Genomic DNA, 19,379 nt, shown 5'->3' with positions numbered 1-19,379 from the left:
ATTTAGTTGTTGTTTTTTCACATAATTTTGATGCTCTTTCAAGCGAATTTTTAAAGCACGCCGAGTCTGTCCAATATAGGCAAGTTTACAACTACAATTAATTCTATAAATTCCACAACAATTAAGAGGGTGAATAGGATCTTTAAGAGAAGAGAATGAAAGTTTATTAATAGGAGAGAACACCACCTGGAATTGGAAACGTTTTAGAATCTTAGCAACCTGATAGCTTACAGATGGAAAGAATGGCAAAACAACCAAATTCTTTCTGATGAAGGTTCGGTTAAGAACATTAGTTTGGGATTTATTTGAAAGTTTTTTATAAATGGAATCAATCAAAGTTGGCGGATAGTCTCTATCAATTGCCACAGCTTTAAGATAATTAAGTTCCACTTTAAGAAGTTCCACGAAGAACAAATATTAATTGCGCGATAAACAAAAGAATTAAAAGCAGAATATTTTTGATTTGGAGGATGAGACGATAGTCTATGAGGAGGTAAAGAGACAGCAAAAGGTTTGCGATAAACAGTAGTTGCATTTCATTTCTTGATGTACTTATTTCTCGTACAGAAATTGGTTTTGAAACTACTGTTTATCGCAAACCTTTTGCTGTCTCTTTACCTCCTCATAGACTATCGTCTCATCCTCCAAATCAAAAATATTCTGCTTTCAATTCTTTTGTTTATCGCGCAATTAATATTTGTTCTTCGTCGGAACTTCTTAAAGTGGAACTTAATTATCTTAAAGCTGTGGCAATTGATAGAGACTATCCGCCAACTTTGATTGATTCCATTTATAAAAAACTTTCAAATAAATCCCAAACTAATGTTCTTAACCGAACCTTCATCAGAAAGAATTTGGTTGTTTTGCCATTCTTCCCATCTGTAAGCTATCAGGTTGCTAAGATTCTAAAACGTTTCCAATTCCAGGTGGTGTTCTCTCCTATTAATAAACTTTCATTCTCTTCTCTTAAAGATCCTATTCACCCTCTTAATTGTTGTGGAATTTATAGAATTAATTGTAGTTGTAAACTTGCCTATATTGGACAGACTCGGCGTGCTTTAAAAATTCGCTTGAAAGAGCATCAAAATTATGTGAAAAAACAACAACTAAATAAGTCTAGTATTGCTCAACATTGTTGGGATTCGAATCACTCTTTTGATTTTAACTCTTTTCAGATTATCCAAAAATGCCCCAATTCATCAGATCTTGACTTTTGGGAATCCTTTCATATTTTGAGGAACAGTTCTAACTTAGTTAACGATCTTAGTGCAGTTCCATATTTTTCTAACATTTGGCTCCCATATCTTTAATACTGTCCTTTCCCCATTCCCCCCCCCCTCTTTTTTTTCTTTTTTTTTCCCACTCATTTTTATCTATCTTCCTTTGTTTATTTTTGCCTTTTTGTCTTGATTGACACCCCCCCCCCCCCCATTTTCTTCTATTTATCTTTATTTTTCCTTTTTTCGAATATTTTTTGTTTCTGTTTATCTTATTTCATGGTTTTCCATTCTGCTTTTCCTTTCTTGCGGTTCACGGTTACTGACAATTTCTTTTCTTTTTGTTTAAGCTTCGGCTTAATCCTTGTCCAATTGAATTCTTTCTTTCTGGGTTCGTACCTAAGCGAAAGCTCCTGACCTTTGCTTGCATTCCTATTGGTTCCTGATCGGTTTATAACTTTGTCATTGGTGTTTGGCTAATCCGCTGTTTTTATCTTTTAAGCTGCTTGCTTATCTGCTCTTGGCTTTTGTCGGATGTCTTTTCATCCATAAGCTCATTATTTTTGCATTGAAAAAGGCGTTCCCTGTAACGCCGAAACACGTGTCTGCTGTAATTTACAAATTTGTGCTTCTACTTACGTTGTTTGGTCTGACTTTATTAATAACCACCTCTGCAAATGCGTAGTTTGCAAATTGCTGCCAAACAATCAACGGTTCAATCACAATTTAGGTATATGTTGAGCGGTTTCAAAATAAAAGCAATTTCCAAGGCAATTTCAGATCATTCAGAGTCATAATTTTAATCATTTTAGAACGTATTTTTTTACCTACATAATTTGATTTTTCCATGTATGTTTTTTGGTGTCTACAAGTTTTATGAGATTCTAACAATTTTTATTTTGACAGATGCTTTCATAATATAAATTCTAATGATGGTGCCTAAGTCGGCAAAGATATCACAAAGAAGAATCAAGTTCGTGATGTAAAAATGTCGTGATAAAAAATGTCATGTAAAAATGTTCGTGATGCCTTGAAAAAATTAGCGTTCGATTTTAAATGAATTTCTGTAATTTCACTGTAAAAACGAGTAATCTATATTTATAGGTAATGTATACGAAATAAAATAATTTGGCAATTTTTAATGGTGTGAATGTTTCGTTTTTTCTCATGAAAACAGTATAACATAATATAAAGTTATATAATTTTTGGAGTAGTAAAACTAATTTTTAACTTTCAATACTAATACTCATGAACCTGACAGATTTTATTATACCGAGTAAAAAACTGTTTCTGTTTAATAGCTCTGGAATCTTGAACTGTCACATATTTATTGTTTTCATTTATGTAAACTTTAAAAGATCAATAGGAAAAAGTATTATCTAATCTATAATAATCAGTATACAATAAAAACCATTCTGTGCAGTCTAAATGCTGAATACTGCACATATAGTGTGAAATACAATTAGTTTGTCAGTAGTATTTCTCAAATAAAGTAGGTCCAAGTGCAACTTATAATATTAAAAAAAGAGCAACACTGTGAAAATAATCTATTTTACCAGAAAAGGAAAATAAATGCAGAGAATTGCATGCATAAAGTTAAAATAAACTTAAAGTTATAATGGATTGCATATTGCAAAACATTTCTCACGTTATGCTGCACATTTTAGCATTACAATAATGCTGGAAGTGGAAAAAAAGTACTTTTAGTGAAGATATGATGTAGTATTTTCAGTTATATATAAAAAAACCTTTCTCATTTTTACTACCTCCATGGATCAAAAAGTTTTGTATTATGAAAAAGCTATAACTGTTCTTAAAATAAAGCTTCAGACCATATTTTGCAATTTCCTTCAATTTGAAAATTTTTAAGTCTGCAATAGAGCTAAAAGTTTTTTGTAGAAATGAAAATGCACCACTTTTTCTTCTTTAACATGTGTTTATAAAATATTGAGATGGGGCATTGATTTATTTTGTGTACAAGGAAATTAATATCAATAAAACATATATTTAGCAGCAGTTAACTATTTTTATGTAAAAGTGTTTTATATTTCTTTATTTGTCGCTTTTCATAGCCTAAAACATTATTTTTGTTGCTGAAAAACTTAAGAAAAGGAACATATTTCGTATGTAGGCTGATTTATACAACGTACATACTGACTCAATTGCTTTACTTTTCGATATTGTTCTTCAGCTGTAAAAGCAGTGATTTCGGCTATGAAAAAAAAACGATACGGTGAAAAAACCATTTTGCATAAAAATTGATAACTTTCATTTTATGGTTTACTGCTGTTAATTTTACTGTACAAATCATTTATAAAACCGTATACTACTGCTGCTTTTATAGCACAATTCAGTTGATTCCGCAGCATAATACTGCGAACTTTACAGTTTGATACTGTTAATTTTGCAGGGCAATTCCGTTACAAAACAGTATATAACTGTTAATTTTACATATTATCTCTGTTAAATTTACAGGTCAAGTCATTCCTAAAACAGTATATTACTGCTGATTTTACAGTTTGATACTGTAAGTTTTACCGGGCAGTTTTATTAAAAAGCAGTATATTACTGCTAATTTTACAGTTTGATACTGTAAGTTTTACAGGGCAGTTTTATTAAAAAGCAGTATATTACTGCTAATTTTACAGTTTGATACTGTAAGTTTTACAGGGCAGTTCTATTAAAAAGCAGTATATTACTGCTAATTTTACAGTTTGATACTGTAAGTTTTACAGGGCAGTTCTATTAAAAAGCAGTATATTACTGCTAATTTTACAGTTTATCGCTGTAAATGTCACAGTAAAAGTCTGCTATAAAACAGTATATTACTGCAAATTTTACAGTTTAGAATTGTAATTTTTGCAGTTTTTCTTTGGAATGCGAGCTGCCAGTATTTTACTGTAAAAACAACAGCTTTTTTTTTTGCAGTGTATACATGTTATGCTGAATGTTTTTCGAATGAATTAGCAATAATTTTAGCATAAAGCCAAGATCTCTTCCAGCCTTCAAGTTTTTTAAGCGGCCTTGCCAGTCAATTACAATTTTCTGCTGAAAATTTTTTAATCCTCATTGTATGCATTCAAAATCTTGCAGGTGACTAAACCAGCAATACCGGATTAGTAGCTGATAGGCTGCTTGCGGCCCATCAAGCTCTTTTGTTAAGTTACCATAAAGACTAGCGATGGGCATAATCAAGATCTCGGAAATCAAGTACTTCTGATAATCGAGACTTTTTGAAAACGAGAACTCGAGTGATTGATGACAGAACTTTTGAAATCGGGAACTCGAGTGATTGACTGCTGGGGCATTTTGAATTCATATCTCACAATGTTTCAAATTGAGATCTTGAAATGTTTAAACTGCGTTTTTGAGTAATTAAAACTCAAGTTTTTCAAAATTGAGTTGACTTCTATAGGGGTGCCCACTAAAAGGGGGGGGGGGGTCTATAGCACAAACAGCACCACTGAAATTTAAAGGGGCAGTTTTTTGAGAGGGTTGTTTTGTCTTATTTTTGGGTGCGAGATCAGTCTCTTTCTAAATGAATAATCTGTAACATTTGAGAGGGTGTGCGATTACCTTGGGGGAGAGGGATGAATTGAATTCTTAAGTTGTTTCTGCAGGAGGGAGGGATGCCATCAACCTGTCATTTAGGGACTGTGGTGGCCTGATTGGTGAAGCTTCTGACTTGTGACCAGAGCCCCTCCCCCCCCCCTCTCATTCTTGAAACCAAAACTGGAAATCCACTGAGCGGTAAAGTCTGGAAACTTGCTACTTTGACGGAGTTTAGATGCGGAATTTAGTAATTATTCAGTTACAAGTTTTGCAAATTCAGCCTGCTGGTGTACATTAGTAATTTCGGTTTAAACACTGGCATTTTTAGTATCAAAGCTGATAACCATGGCTTAATTGTTTTCTTAACAGATCTTTATGATATAAAAGGGATGAGAGATTTAATCTCAATGGGTCCTTGCTCCAAATTAGTAAGAATTTCAGAAGTAAGGAATTAAGAAGTATTAGTTCTACAATTACATTCGTTCAAATTATTTCGATGAATATCAATGTGTGGTTATTATTTCTAATACTCACTATGCCAAATTTGTATGCTGTATCAAAGGTCAAATATGTATTTTGTTGAGTTATTTATAGTGCAAGGATAAAGGTTATGAAGATTTCAAGAATAGAATTATTTAGTAAGCACTAGAAAAATAAATTTTTGAAGTGTAATCAATGCTGTAGTTGAGAGAAACATGTTTGAGGGGGGGACCACCTTTTTATATGTACTCTGCACTAATTTAAAGCCAAAGAAAAAAAATTTCTCTGAAATATTACCACACAGTAGCTTGTACAATTTATTTGTATATTTATGATGCAATGGGACTTGATGGCTTTTGGAAATAACTTTTATGTCAGTTTCAGTTTTTTTGGGGGAGGGAGGTGTATTGATGTAAGCAATTAAGGTTAGTAACCCCCCCCCCCCTCCGAATCCTTCAATTCATTTTAATTTTTTACTGGAATTGTTTGCTATATATGTTGTTATATGCCCTTTTCTTTAATTTCCATTTTTTACTCAGTAAAATTTTAATACTGGTCGAAATTTTAAATTTTATTAGTCACTGTGATTCTAATTGGAGCTCATTCAGTTGCAGATGATTGACAAAGTACTATACCCATTGTAGAGGCTGCAAGTTTTTTTTCCTTGACTTGTCTCATTGCAAAAAGTTGTTCTAAGCCATTTCATGAAAGTAAAAAGAATCATGCAACGTTACCACAACATAAAAATGAAGCTTATTTTCATCTAGTATTTATGCTGTGCATATATTGTTCTGTTAGCACTATAACTAAACAAACTAGTCAAATCTTATTCAGAAATAAAACACTCCTGATTGTAGTGTCTGGTTCTTACTATATCACATGCGATACATCCCCCCTAAGCCCACCCTCAAATAGAAAAAAAACATTACTCTTTTCTACTTTGTACTAATCAAAACAATTATTCAAGTTCATTGTACAAAATATTAAACTTTCATTCTTTGCTTGGGTCTGAAGGGGATAATTTGTAAACAATGTTACCAGGAAACACTTTAAGAATAAATTCTGTCAGTGTAAGTGTATGCCGGATTTATTTCCTTACTAACATATTTATATCAATAATTGTATTTAAATTAAATATTCACTCTTTACTTTAATTGTAGAAAAATAAAACTGCTTCTTGTAATTTCCTGCAACAGTTAGATATCTCTACTAGAGGAATCTACTGCTGTGAATATTTGTAAAGAGGTCTTACACTCAAGAAAGGTGTAAGTGTAGCTTTTATTGCCTTAACATTGAAAACAGCTTTTTTTTTCTAATTCAATTCTGGTCCAATTGACCTTTTTGCTAAGTGTTGACTTTTGAGCTGAAAGTTAAAATCTACTACTTACTTTAATAACATTGTCACAGGGTTGGCGAGGTTTTTCACACTACGGTAAATACCATGGTTTTTACTATTCTGTCCAAAACTGCATTTTTAGTGAAACTGTATTTTGTGAGAAAGTATCAAAAACAGAGCAAAATGTGTCAAAATTATGTTTTAAATTGAATATTTATTCAATGTGGACTGGACATTCAAGTATAAATAAATATATATATATATATATATATATATATATATATATATATATATATATATATATATATATATATATATATATATATATTTAACTTATTTGTACAGCTTAATCTATTCTAGGAACATAGAAGTTTAATTCTTTATTAAGAATTTTAATTTGTTCGTCTGCATGTTTTTTTTTTCATAATAGTTCGACATTTATGCATGGATGCAAATGTAAGTGTTCAAAATATAGTGCAATAACTGACTTAAATACAATAAAGGATGATTTTTTTTAAATTGCAAAATGTATTAAAAATATGAATTTCAAAAAGAAATTTTCACAAGTTAAAAAATATAAGTGCATATTAGGGTGGCCCTTATTTTTCAACTTTGTGAAAATGTAGCTCCCACCCCCCTATTTTGTTTCAATGGACAAAAAAATAATGTGTGCAAATTATTAGCTCAATCGGAAAAGTTTAAAGGGTGCCTCAAATAGCATGAAGTTGTCGAAATTTCACCGAAAAAACATTTTATTCATATTTTTTCAAGTTTAAAAGCAAATTTCTAGCAGATCTGGATTTTTTATGGCCTTATTTCCTGTCACAAGTGTTATTTTATTCAAACTGCTTTTACTTGAGATTTTGTTCAGCTTTCCCGCTTTTCATCTGATTCTTTTCTGATTCTGACTCTTTCGAAGCTTTTTCCCCAAGGACAACGCTTGTGACTCATGACGTTTTTGCAATCATTTCTACAAACAATCTAACCAAAAGCTTCTCTGTGAATATTTAGCAGAATTATTTTTGTAAGAACACATAAATTTATGAGTGTATTTAAAATTAAGTAAAAATTTAATTTAGTTTCAGTTTTATTAACTTTGTTAGCATGCAGTGTTTTCTATAACATGGCATTTACTTTTGTTGAGTGAATGTAAGAAAACACTTATGAAAGGATTATGAAAGGTAATGTATAATTGATATTACAAAATAAATCCATATATTTTTTTTTCATGTGGTTAGATAAACTAAATTTGTAACTCTATTTTTATGAAATGTGTATCCTTTATTTAGTTTCTAACTAAGTATTATTATCTTTTAACTTTAATTTTCACTTCGTGCAGTAACTCTATTTTTTACAAAATGTGCATTGTTGACTTATTTTCTAACCAAGTACAGCATTGTCTTTTATCACTAATTTTCACGCTGCTGGTAACTTTGGCCTGTTTATTGTGACGATCAAACTAGGCTTGTAACATAGCACCAACATCTACAGGGTTCGTACTCGATTTCAAGAATAAAATCAAAGCATCTTGCAGGAGTAAAATGAGATTTTGAAGGAGTACTATAGTGCAGTGCATAAATATCATTTTTTTTTCAACATATTTGACCCCCTTCCCTCTTTGTCAAAGTGTCACACTACACCTTACTCCTGGCCTAGTCGCATGTCATATTTTTTGTAAACATATTGTGTTAATAACTGTCATGTCACTTTTTCTCACCCTCTCTCTCCCTTTGTCACAATTTCATGAACCTGTCTCCCCTTCAATGACATCACTTGTGAATGATCCCATTTATCATGTCAAAACTGCTATTTACTAAACAATTTTTTTTAACACAATCACTAAAAAAACTTCATGTATTTTTAAACATTTATACAGTAATTAGACAAACTGACTTTTGCTGCTGAGAGTGTGGTAGGGAGAAAAGCAATAATCATAAAACTTTAAAATATAAGCGTATGAGAACTATAGTTTCATTTAAGTCATCTTAGTCATCTAATGTAATATTTTCATTTTCAAATTTTATGACTTCTATAAGCAATTTGTAAATCACATCTTTATGAAAAATAAATAAATATGCAAAAATACTACATTAAAATTTCAAAATAAAAAGCTGTAATTTAATAGTAAAATACACTAAAACATTGATTTACTTTGTAAATCTTACTTGATCGACCTACTAAATTTGAAAAAAAAAAAAAAAAAAAAAAATGTGAGCTGTTGACATTTGTTTCCCTTCAGTCTTCCTCAAACTGTTCGATTTCAAGAATAATTGTATGTCTTTCTTAGTTTCAATGTCCTTCTTATGCTCAGTGCTGTCTTTTTACTTGCAAATGTTTTTCTCCTACAAATAATTATTTCTTCCAGATAATATTACTTTTCAAATGACAACCTAAGAATTTCTCTTAACCTTCAGATTTTATGAACTCTGTTAATCAATCTGTAAATTACATCTATATAAAAATTAAATAGCAAAATATACAAAACTGCTACGTTACATTTATTTATTTAAAAAAGAAAGTGTTTAATTCAACAATAAAATATGCCGAATCTCAGCGTGTTTATTTTTCTTTCCCAGCTGCGATCAACTCAGTTGAGACAGAATTCCCCCTCCCCCCCCCCCACTTTGCCCTTGTGGCGAAGCTAATAGTTCTTGATCAAAGTATTTTAAAAGACTGTCATAGAGGAAGGTTATGTAGGAGTGATGAAGGAGTTTGAAGGGCCCTTCAAAACAATTTCCTAAATGAAGAAGTTTTGAAGGAGCGTATGAACCCTGGTCTACCGGTAGCTGTTCACGCAAGTTAAGAAGAGATTTTTATGTAGATCTTCTCGATTACCTTTCAAATTAAATTATTGTAGTAAAAATGCCATCAAATAGGCAAATTTTAAGCGTTTTTTTATTTTTTACAATGACAAAAAAGCAAGAAGTACAGCATTATTGCTTCAAGAATGTCTGTTTCCTGGCAAAAACTCACCAATTCCTACTAGAAGGATGGACACTTAATTGATAAGTTAGCCTAACTCTATAATGCATGAAATAATTACAGATTTTTTTTTTTTTTTTTTCAATAATTTCAGGTTAAAAAAGGAGGAGAAAAGATCTTTTTGAGGGGAGAGATTTGAAAATACGGATTATTTCTCTGACAGTGCATCTGCATATGCTCTGAAAGACATCAAAAATGAAAAGAATAGGAAATTCTGAATTCTTCAGTGCAAAAAAGGACGCCCGGGCTCCAAAAGGGAGTTGTTCAAACGAAAAGAACTTATGAAGAAATGGAATAACAATGTCTCATCAAAAGCTTATGATTTAGCTTCTAGTTTCAAACATCTGAAGCAACGATGGTTTTGACAACAGTGACAGAGAACCAGGACAAAATTTGACAAATAAGATATATATCTGGTAACTATGGAAGTACTTGATGATATATTCTCAACCATGCTCGAATTTCTTGAACAAAACTTTCTATTCAGAAACAACAGCGTGATGATCATCAAGATTTTTTAGAATTAGCTATAACAATCTTAACGGGATTCTAAGGAATGGGATATCATTTCGTAAGCCAGGAACTATAAAGTCATTCTAGGTGGATGTCAAAGGCTCTTTACGTATTCAAGATTTAACTATTTTAGGGTCAATTTCAGTTATCTAAAAGGGAGAGGAACTCTTTAAGAACATCATGTATTTTTCTTGGGCTCGAATCTACATTCGAACCTGCTTTCTCTCCCCAAAAGCTGTAAAAGCTCTCTATCCAGATTTTCTATTCATGCGTCACATGATCAATTATCGGGATATTGATCCAGAAATCAGAAAGTTACTCTCAAAAAAATTTTAAGCCATGGCTTAAATTTGGTTCACGAAACTATGAATCTTTCCTTATTAGATGATATTATTCCAACTAGGGTTAAGAGAATTATGACGCAAATTATGCTAGAAGCTGATAAATATTTTGAAATACCTGTTACAAAATATTTCTTTACCCGACAATCAGCTCTGATTTCTTTAACAAAGGCTTCAACTTGGAAGGATGAATTTAGATATAATATTATTAATGGAAAAACTTGACAAAACAATTTTTGTGAATGATGCTGCAGAAAGAGGTGTAAAATTGATTCAGAAACACAATAATATTAACAGAAGATGAAAGGGAGGAAAAAAAAATTGCTTCACACATCATTGCTGAAGACCATAAAAATTGCACTTCTGATACTAAATCCTGACTTAAGAAAGAATAATGTTCAACATTGGTTTATTCTACTATGTTTTGATTCTATAAAAATTATTAGTCCTAATAAAATGTATTTATTCTCTAAAAATTGTTGTGATGTTAAAGAAAAATGCAGTTTAATTTTTTTTTTTTACTATATTTCTAGGACTGACTGAACTTCAAGGCATTTGAGGTACCCCTAGAAATTGTCCAATTGAAGGGAAATTTTGCACAGGCTGTTCTTTTGTCCATTGGAACAAAATAAGAGGGTGGGTATCAATGCAATTTTAACTTCTGAAAAATGTCCTATAGCTAAGGGCCACTCAAGTGCATATATTTAATGATCAATGTCTTGTTCGTTAATGTATGAGTGAAAAAAGAATTTTCATTAAAACTTCATACAAAACTTATGTGCAAAAACTATTTTAAAAAATCAGATTTTTCTTTGCACACTTTACTTTACACATTTAGTAACATTCTTTTGAGTTTTAATGGAACTGAAATTAGTTATCTTGGTACTGTTGTGAATTTCCTTTCATAACTCTGCTAACTGTTACATAAGAAAGTTTTTATGTAAAGCGTTATTTGCAAATTTTTTTTTAAGTGAAATATTTCGTAAGTGAACATTTTGAAGAAAAATATTATCAAATACTCATTAATTAAAACTAATTAATATTTATATTTATGCATCACGAATATTGCAGTAAATACGAATTGATTAGATTACACTTTAGTTTTAGCATACTTTTTGGGCAGTTTAAGACACTTTTGGACAGTTTATAAGCAGTTTTGGACAGTAAAAACCACTTGTCCTGTCCTAAACCAGTTTTGGACAGTCCAAAACCCAACCCTGATTGCAACACATACATACAGTCGGATCTCGCAACAACGCCATCCGACTTTCGCGAAATGACTGTAAGGCGAGTTTTTTCCTAAGTAATGAATTTTTTTTATTGCTGACGCAAATTGCTTGCCTGCAACATGAAATTTTTTGGAAAGGAGCTGCGTAGGCTTCGTTGACACTAAATATTGGTTTTGTGAATGGACTTTCATCCCTTTAACATCACTGAAATCAGAAGTTCACACACTGTATTAGTCTAAACCAGAGGTTCCCAACCAGTGGTTCGCGAACCCCCCAGGGGATCGCGAGGTGCAGGAAGGGGGTTCGCGAAAATTTCGGTGCAATGGCTGATTTTTCCTAGTTTGGTAAAAAATTATAAAATATTCAATTTGCACACATAGTTACTAAATTTTTTTTTTTAATTTGAAAACGCGCCAGACTCTTGTATTAAGCTCAAAAAAAAAAAAAAAAAAAAAATCTTTCAGCGGTTTTATAATCTTGGTTAAAAAGAAATTTTCTCATTTTTTTTTCGATAGACAATAAAAAAGAGATATCCTTCCTTCTTTATTGCGAGGCGCCATGCAGAAACGTTGTATTAAGCTGTGGCGGGGATCACGATGACCTTAAAAAGGCGCCATCGCGTGGAGTCAATCAAACAATATACATAATATACATATGTCGAAAAAAATAAAGAATTCTCAAACAATGCATCATAGGGGTATTATTTCTAATCCCTGTTGAAATATAACTCGGGAATTTCCGTCGAATTCAGTCATCGAATAGCAGACATGATAGCAAAAGGCTCCAAACTTAAAATTTATTACTGGATTTTACCCATCTGTTCGTTTTCAAAAATATATAACATCAGCATGCTCATAGTTCTGGGGAAATAGTTGTTAACAGACGTATTTAGCGATACTTTAGAGATTCTTGAAAACAAGTGATTTTGTTTGCAATTGGTTTTGCTACGTGAACTTGCTACTCTGTTTGTGAAGTTATAATCGTGTTGGTAATTTTTATGATTTAATAACTTTCTGCTGTTATGGATCGATGGTTGAAAACTGGTAGTTTGGTTGAGCGACAAATGGACAAGCAGTCAATCGATCAACCCTCAACATCAGCAGTAACTTTCGAATCAACACAGGATATTGAAATAGATAGCTGTAATGTGCCGCCTCCCCCCGACTAAACAGAAAAGTGAACTAGGGGAGAAAAAAGGAAAAAAGCGAAAATATGACAGTGACTATTTACAAATGGGCTTTTATTTTACTGGAGAAGAGTCTGAACCTAGACCGCTTTTGTCTTCTCTGCAACGAAGTTCTAGCGAACAGCAGTTTGAAACCGTCACTTCTGAGAAGACACCTCGAAACAAAGCATCCGACACACAAGGACAAACCTATCGAATATTTTAAAAGAAAATTGGAATATAATAAAAAAGTGTAGCGTCTCTACGTTCCTGTTAGAATCCAACGAAGATAGTAAAATGGCCCTTGAAGCTTCATATCGAGTCAGTTATAGAATTGCAAGATCTGGACAGCCACATACAATTGCAGAAAATTTAATTGGACCGTGTGCTAAAGATATTGCTAAGTGTATGCTGGGAGAAAAGTCAGCAAAAAAAATTGACCTGGTTCCGCTATCAAACAACACAGTATCACGCAGAATTACTGATTTGGCAAGTAATGTGGAAAAAGAACTTGTGAATAGAATAAAAGAGAATAATTTTGCGATCCAGCTTGATGAGTCGACTGAAGTAGCAAACGCTGCAATATTACTTGTCTATGTTAGGTATATTTTTAACGATACAATTAAAGAAGATGTACTATTTGCAAAACCTTTGAAAACCAACACAACTCGAGAAGCAATTTTCGAACATGATAGGAAAATTTGTTGGCTTTGTGGTGCGAGTAAAGAAGATTAACGAGAAAATTGAATGGACTCATTGCTGCATTCATAGACAAGCATTAGCATGTAAGCGTATTCCCCGCAGAATTATCCGCTACTTTGAATGATGCGGTAAAAATTGTAAATTTCATAAAATCACGTGCCACAAACTCCCGTCTATTTTACGCGCTTTGTGAGGAATTGGGTGCAGGGGCTCTTTGGATGCAGAGGCTTGCATATTTAGCTGACATCTTTTCAAAATTAAATGAATTAAATCTATCCTTGCAAGGTGCAGGTGTTAATATTTTCGTTGTATATGATAAAATTGAAGATATGGTAAAAAAATTGAATTTCTGGATCCAATGCCTGAAAATGGGTGAGTTTTCTTGTTTCACTTCTCTTAGTAGTTTTTTTATCAGAAAACTCAATGAAACTTGATGAAAGCGTTAAAAGAAATGTATGTGAACATCTGCAACATCTTGAACTAACTTTTGACGAGTATTTTCCTAATAGGCGTAACGTCCCTCTCTCAAACAACTGGATACGCAATCCTTTTGAAGGAAATCCATGCTTAGAGAACACCCCTGACATTACCTGAAAAGGAAATGCTCATCGAGTTATCCTGTGATAATTCATTGAAAACTACCTTTAAAGAGCTCTCGTTAATTGACTTCTGGCTCAGTGTAAGAAATGACTATACCGTTTTGTCCAAAAAAGCAATTCGAATTTTATTACCATTTTATACAACATATCTGTGCGAGAAAGGATTTTCCTCCTATACTTATCTCAAAGATAAATACCGAAGCAGATTGAATGCAGAGCCTGATTTAAGACTCAAACTGTCAGACATTGAACCAAACTTTCAGTTTCTTTGTTCCGTCAAACAGCCACAAATATCGCATTAAGGATTTTTTCCCCAATTTAAAGTATGCTTAAAAAAAAAGTTGGTTTATAAAACTTCTTGTATATAATTTTTCTTGTAGATGTAGTTTTAACTTTTTATTAATGTTTGCACTTAATGATATTTTACAATTATAGTTTTGTTTATTGCAATCAAATGCTGCAAAAAATGGAAAGCAAACATGCTGTTTTTTTATTGTTTCTTAGATGTTACTAATTTCAACATCAGGGGGTTCGCGAACTTTTTTGCCTGTTCCAAGGGGTTCGCAAAGAGAAAAAGGTTGGGAACCGCTGGTCTAAACCTAAGCAATGCTTTAAAAATGCTTTAAAACATATGGTGTACAGATTTAGAAAATAGGTAACAAGACAGTAACATACTGCCTATTTGAACAATTCCTAATGTATGCTCTTGATAAGAAATAAAATTGGAGCCCAACTTTGCTTCAGATTTTCAAAGACTTACTAATTATTTTCAAGAACTCTAAAACAATTAAAATTCTTTAACTCACTTCATTTGTACTTTTCTGTTTGATATTTTAGCACTTGATCCTAAATTTTTAAACTCCTGTTCTAACTTTGTAAGAAACAGCTATTTTAAAATGTAAAAGAAAAAAAAACTATAGATTTCTCATTACAACAACTTCTCTTCAGTTGCAAGTGGGACAGAAAACAAAGAGGAATAGAAGTAGAGTGTAATTTTATTCTTTGGGCTAAACAGATTGACAATATGCAAAAGTAAAATAAAAAGCAAGCAACACCAAAAGAATTTCCAAAATTCTGCATTCGGAGTTATATAAATAGCAAGATATGAAACATGTGAGTCACAAAAATATTTAATATGTTTCAGAAACATAAGAACCATGATTTATACATTTTTTGTGCAGGATAAAGCAAGGAGCTGAATTTGACATATATTGGCATTCCTTCTCCATACTCCCTCCCATTTGTTGTTCGTAGCTACACTTTACCAACTTTTCAAAGTTTTCAAGTACTAGAAAATAAAATTTATTTTTCAAGTACTTTATTTTTGGAACGAATCATACAAATTTCCGGAAGTTGGGGGCCCCTAGCAAAGCGGGGGCCCTAAGCTATAGCTTGCTTAGCTTGTAAGTAAATCCAGTCCTGCAAATAACCGCTCCGATTCTTAATGGGTTTTTTTTCATTCTTCATGTGAACGTTGATAAGATAGAATGGCTCCCAAACACGCTTTTTCATCTAAAGTTGGCGAAAATGGAAAGAAAATTAGAAAGCTTCTAACCATTAAAGAAAATGTCAAGATTCTCAATATGCTTGAACAATTAATAAGTGGATTGAAAGTAGTACAGCAATCAGGTATGAGTGTATCTTTGATACGTGCAATTAAAATTCAAGCAAAGGAAATCCGTAGAAGTTCAGAACTTAGTTTTGATACTGAAACTCGCAGAGTAATGTCTGAGCAAAATACAAACATCATAAGAATAGAAACTGCTCTTTCATTGTGACTAAAAGAGACCAGAAAGAGGGGTGTTCCCACACTTTTATAAACCATCATCTTCATCCTTTTAAAAATTATAATTACGTTTACGATATCTACTGTTCAGTGCTAATATAATGTAGTATGGTTTGTACGGTACTTAATGTAAGTACCGTACTGTTTTAATTCATGTCTCTCATTGTTCATTGATTTTGTGCTTTGTAGTAGTAATTTATGTTAAATTGTAACGCTTTAATGCTTAATTATTTAATGCTTTTTTAACGCTAAAAATGCGGAAAAAAATCATTTCTTTATAACAGATACGGTAATATATAGTTAAGAAATGTTTTTAGACAATTTAAGGGGCGTTAACACTTGTCTGAAGTAATTAGGTATGCTTACAAAAAATTTCTAAACGTGCGTTGTTCCACAACGCGAAATTTCGACTTGTGCGAGGGGTCTTGGAACGCATCCCTCGCATAAATTGGGATCCGACTGTATTTTTATTATAACTTGATGCCTTTTTAAAAAGAATTTATTTTACTTTTAATTAGTTTATAGTTCTGCAAGAGATTTTGAATCTTTTGGCCAAGCTTAAAAAGACAGTAAAAAGCTGAAAAGAGAAGCGAAGTTGCTACAGGAAAAGTTGGAGATGAATGTGATGTCCAAGAAAGCTCCCAAGTTGCAAGCTGCAATTGGCGATATTAATGCTGCAGAACATGAATTTGTTTTGTGTCTGTCAAGCATTAATGGTTTGATGCAGTTAAAAGTGATGCATTCGTAAGTATAGCAAAATTCCTGAAATTGGTACCTTATAATTTTGTAACTTACCTTTTCTAAAAGTTGTGTACTAGTAAGTAGCTAAAAATTCCCCAAACTTTTTACTGACGAGAGTTTATTCTAGGAATGCACCAATTCGTTGGTAATTAGTCGTACTGCCGATTGTAATGGGCAGGAAAATTATTTTTTGAATAAAATTATATATTAAGTATGCCTAGAACAAGAAACTATGGGTGAATTTATTATACATAAGTAAGTATTTTTTTTTATTGTTTAAGAACCAAAGTAGGTGGTTATATGCAGCCTGACTCAGTTCCCCTCGCTTCCTCTCAAACTTTTGAGGGAATACTCCTATTCGAGCAAAAAAAAAAAAAAAAAATGTTTTTCAGGTATTGTACTCTCTTTTTATACACATAACTACAACATTTTACAATTTGCTTTAAAAATTACCACCCTTTAATTGAGCAAAAATGATATTATTATGTAATATGTTTTTGTTTTTAATGCAGGTATTTTTTTTTCAACTGAGAGAGCAGTAAAAGCCATTAGGATTATAATTAATCAGCTAATGGTTAATTGGCCAATTTGCTTATCAGTGCATCCCTAGTTTATACACTGTAATGAACTATTTGATGGCCAAAATAGCAATAAAACTTGCTTGAGCATGTTTTCAAAGTCACAAGGAATCTCTTTTTCAATAGAAACACATGTGAGCTTATGAATGAAGAGAAATTCCACAAAAATAGATTATGCATATTTACGAAAGTCACTGAACTGAAAGTTCTAGTAAAACATATCTTCATTTGTGACCCACCATGTTATCCTAATTGAAAATTAATAATATATGCCTATTTACTGATTGAGAAAATTAGGATCATTCAAAAAAAGATTTAGAACTTTTTTTGAAAAATGTGAAAGCCCATACAAATTTTTGAAAAAAAAAGTATGTATTATGAAGTAGATTTATTGCATACCAAAATATATATAATGACCTGTTGACAAAATGTATAATATACTCTTACTCACCAATAAAAGGTTTCTAAAAAACTTTGACTTTTGTTGGAATCATATTTTTTATTTATAAGTTTTAAAAGGGGCTCTCATTGGCTTTAAAAGAACTTCAGTTGCAAAAGTTTTCAAAATCTATTCAGGCAGTCAGGGCCGGATTTGGAAATGTGGAGGCCCTGGGGCAATGAAGGAGTGGAAGCCTCTAATCAGGGTTCCAAAAGATCATCATATTTTCGAAAATATTAGATACTTTGATATATATATCCGAATATTTTTATATATATGTATATATCCGATATTTTCAACCCTTGAAAGTTAGGATATTTTGTAAAAATTTTATTGTGGGGGCCCCTTCGTTGTGGAGGTCCTGGGAAAGTAGCCCCGCCTGCCCTCCCTTAAATCTGGCCTTGCAGGCAGCATCCTTTACCTAGGAAAATAATCCATCTACTAGACCTTCACTCACATAACTGGTTCTTTCATTTAACCAGTTACTATTTTCCTTGTTTGGCAACTGTTTTGCAGACTTTTTTATTTAAAATTCTACTTAAACCACTATTTTTAGACCATAACTTAGTGGCAGCCCTGTTCTGTTTATAACGGCAGCATCAAAAACTTGGCAATCTGATCTTTATCAATGGAACAATGATATGATGAAAAAGGATGGCTTATAAAAATTGTTTTTGGTTGAGACATTTTTTTTTTCAATTCTGGTTCATATTTGATCTACCATCGTAAAAATCTTATTGAAGAAGGGCTTGATTTGGAAAACGTTCAGTTAGGCCTTAATCATCGATGAAACAATTTTATGATCTTAAATCATCTCTTGAGAATTTCTCAGCCAGGGATTTTACCTGGGTGGGAAGGCCGAAGAACCTATGTTTTGTCATATTTTGACTACTATATTAGAATTGGTAATATATGTTATAACGAAGGGCTCTGGGGACTCGAAACTCTTTTTGCTGCCCCACTACTTAAGTCATATTAATAAATTTTGTTATACATAATTTGTATCTTTTGTTATGTGTAATATATAATTCTTACTATGCATTTATTTAGCCTATTTCACTGTGTAAATTAATGTGTAAATATATCTTAAGTGACTAATTGTTTTTTTTTTTTCTTTAGCTAGTGTAAAAATTAAGTACTTACAAGCAGAGACTAATGCCATTAGCCATTAAGTCAGTAAAGTGCTAGCTGGTGCTGCTGATTGGAACTTGCATCTTTCTAGAAAAATCGAAAAAGGATACTAGACTTGCAAATCCGAACAAGAAGAAGAAAATGTATAAATGTAAAAAAAATAATGCATAAAACTCTTTTATTCATAATAAATTTGTAAATATATAAATTGCTCCAAAATATTCATTTCGAAGAAAAAAAAAGAAAACAAAGAATTTCAAACTTCCTAAAATAATAGTATCTGCTTACCGTTGGAAGCTCCCTATTAGCCATTAGAAAAGTTTTTATGACCTTGTAGCACATGAATGCTATATGTTTACTATTTTTTGTTTTAATGTCTTTACTTTTATCATTCAGAGAAAACATTCTTACAGAATTAAACTATGAATTAGTAGAATAGGATGTTCGCATCTGATACTTAATCTTAATACAGTCAGGGCCTGATTTAAGCGTAAGCATGAGAAGCACAGGCTTTGGGGCCCCCAAAAATTATTTAAAAAAATTTTCATAATGTTTAAATTTGTATTGCACTACAAAATTTTTCTAAAT

At 31.9% G+C, this 19,379-nt stretch overlaps 1 long non-coding RNA gene across 1 annotated transcript; it reads left to right on the top strand.

Annotated features, from left to right (window-relative positions):
- Positions 1 to 10,919: 10,919 nt before the first annotated feature.
- LOC129224411 (uncharacterized) lies at positions 10,920 to 18,912 on the top strand. The gene is made up of 3 exons (XR_008580689.1): positions 10,920 to 11,057; positions 16,421 to 16,646; positions 18,780 to 18,912. It is a non-coding gene; the product is annotated as an uncharacterized LOC129224411 (long non-coding RNA).
- The last annotated feature ends 467 nt before the right edge of the window (positions 18,913 to 19,379 follow it).

Source organism: Uloborus diversus, chromosome 6, assembly GCF_026930045.1.
Source record: "Uloborus diversus isolate 005 chromosome 6, Udiv.v.3.1, whole genome shotgun sequence".
Lineage (NCBI taxonomy): Eukaryota > Metazoa > Arthropoda > Arachnida > Araneae > Uloboridae > Uloborus > Uloborus diversus.
This window is presented reverse-complemented; position numbering and strand designations above follow the sequence as displayed.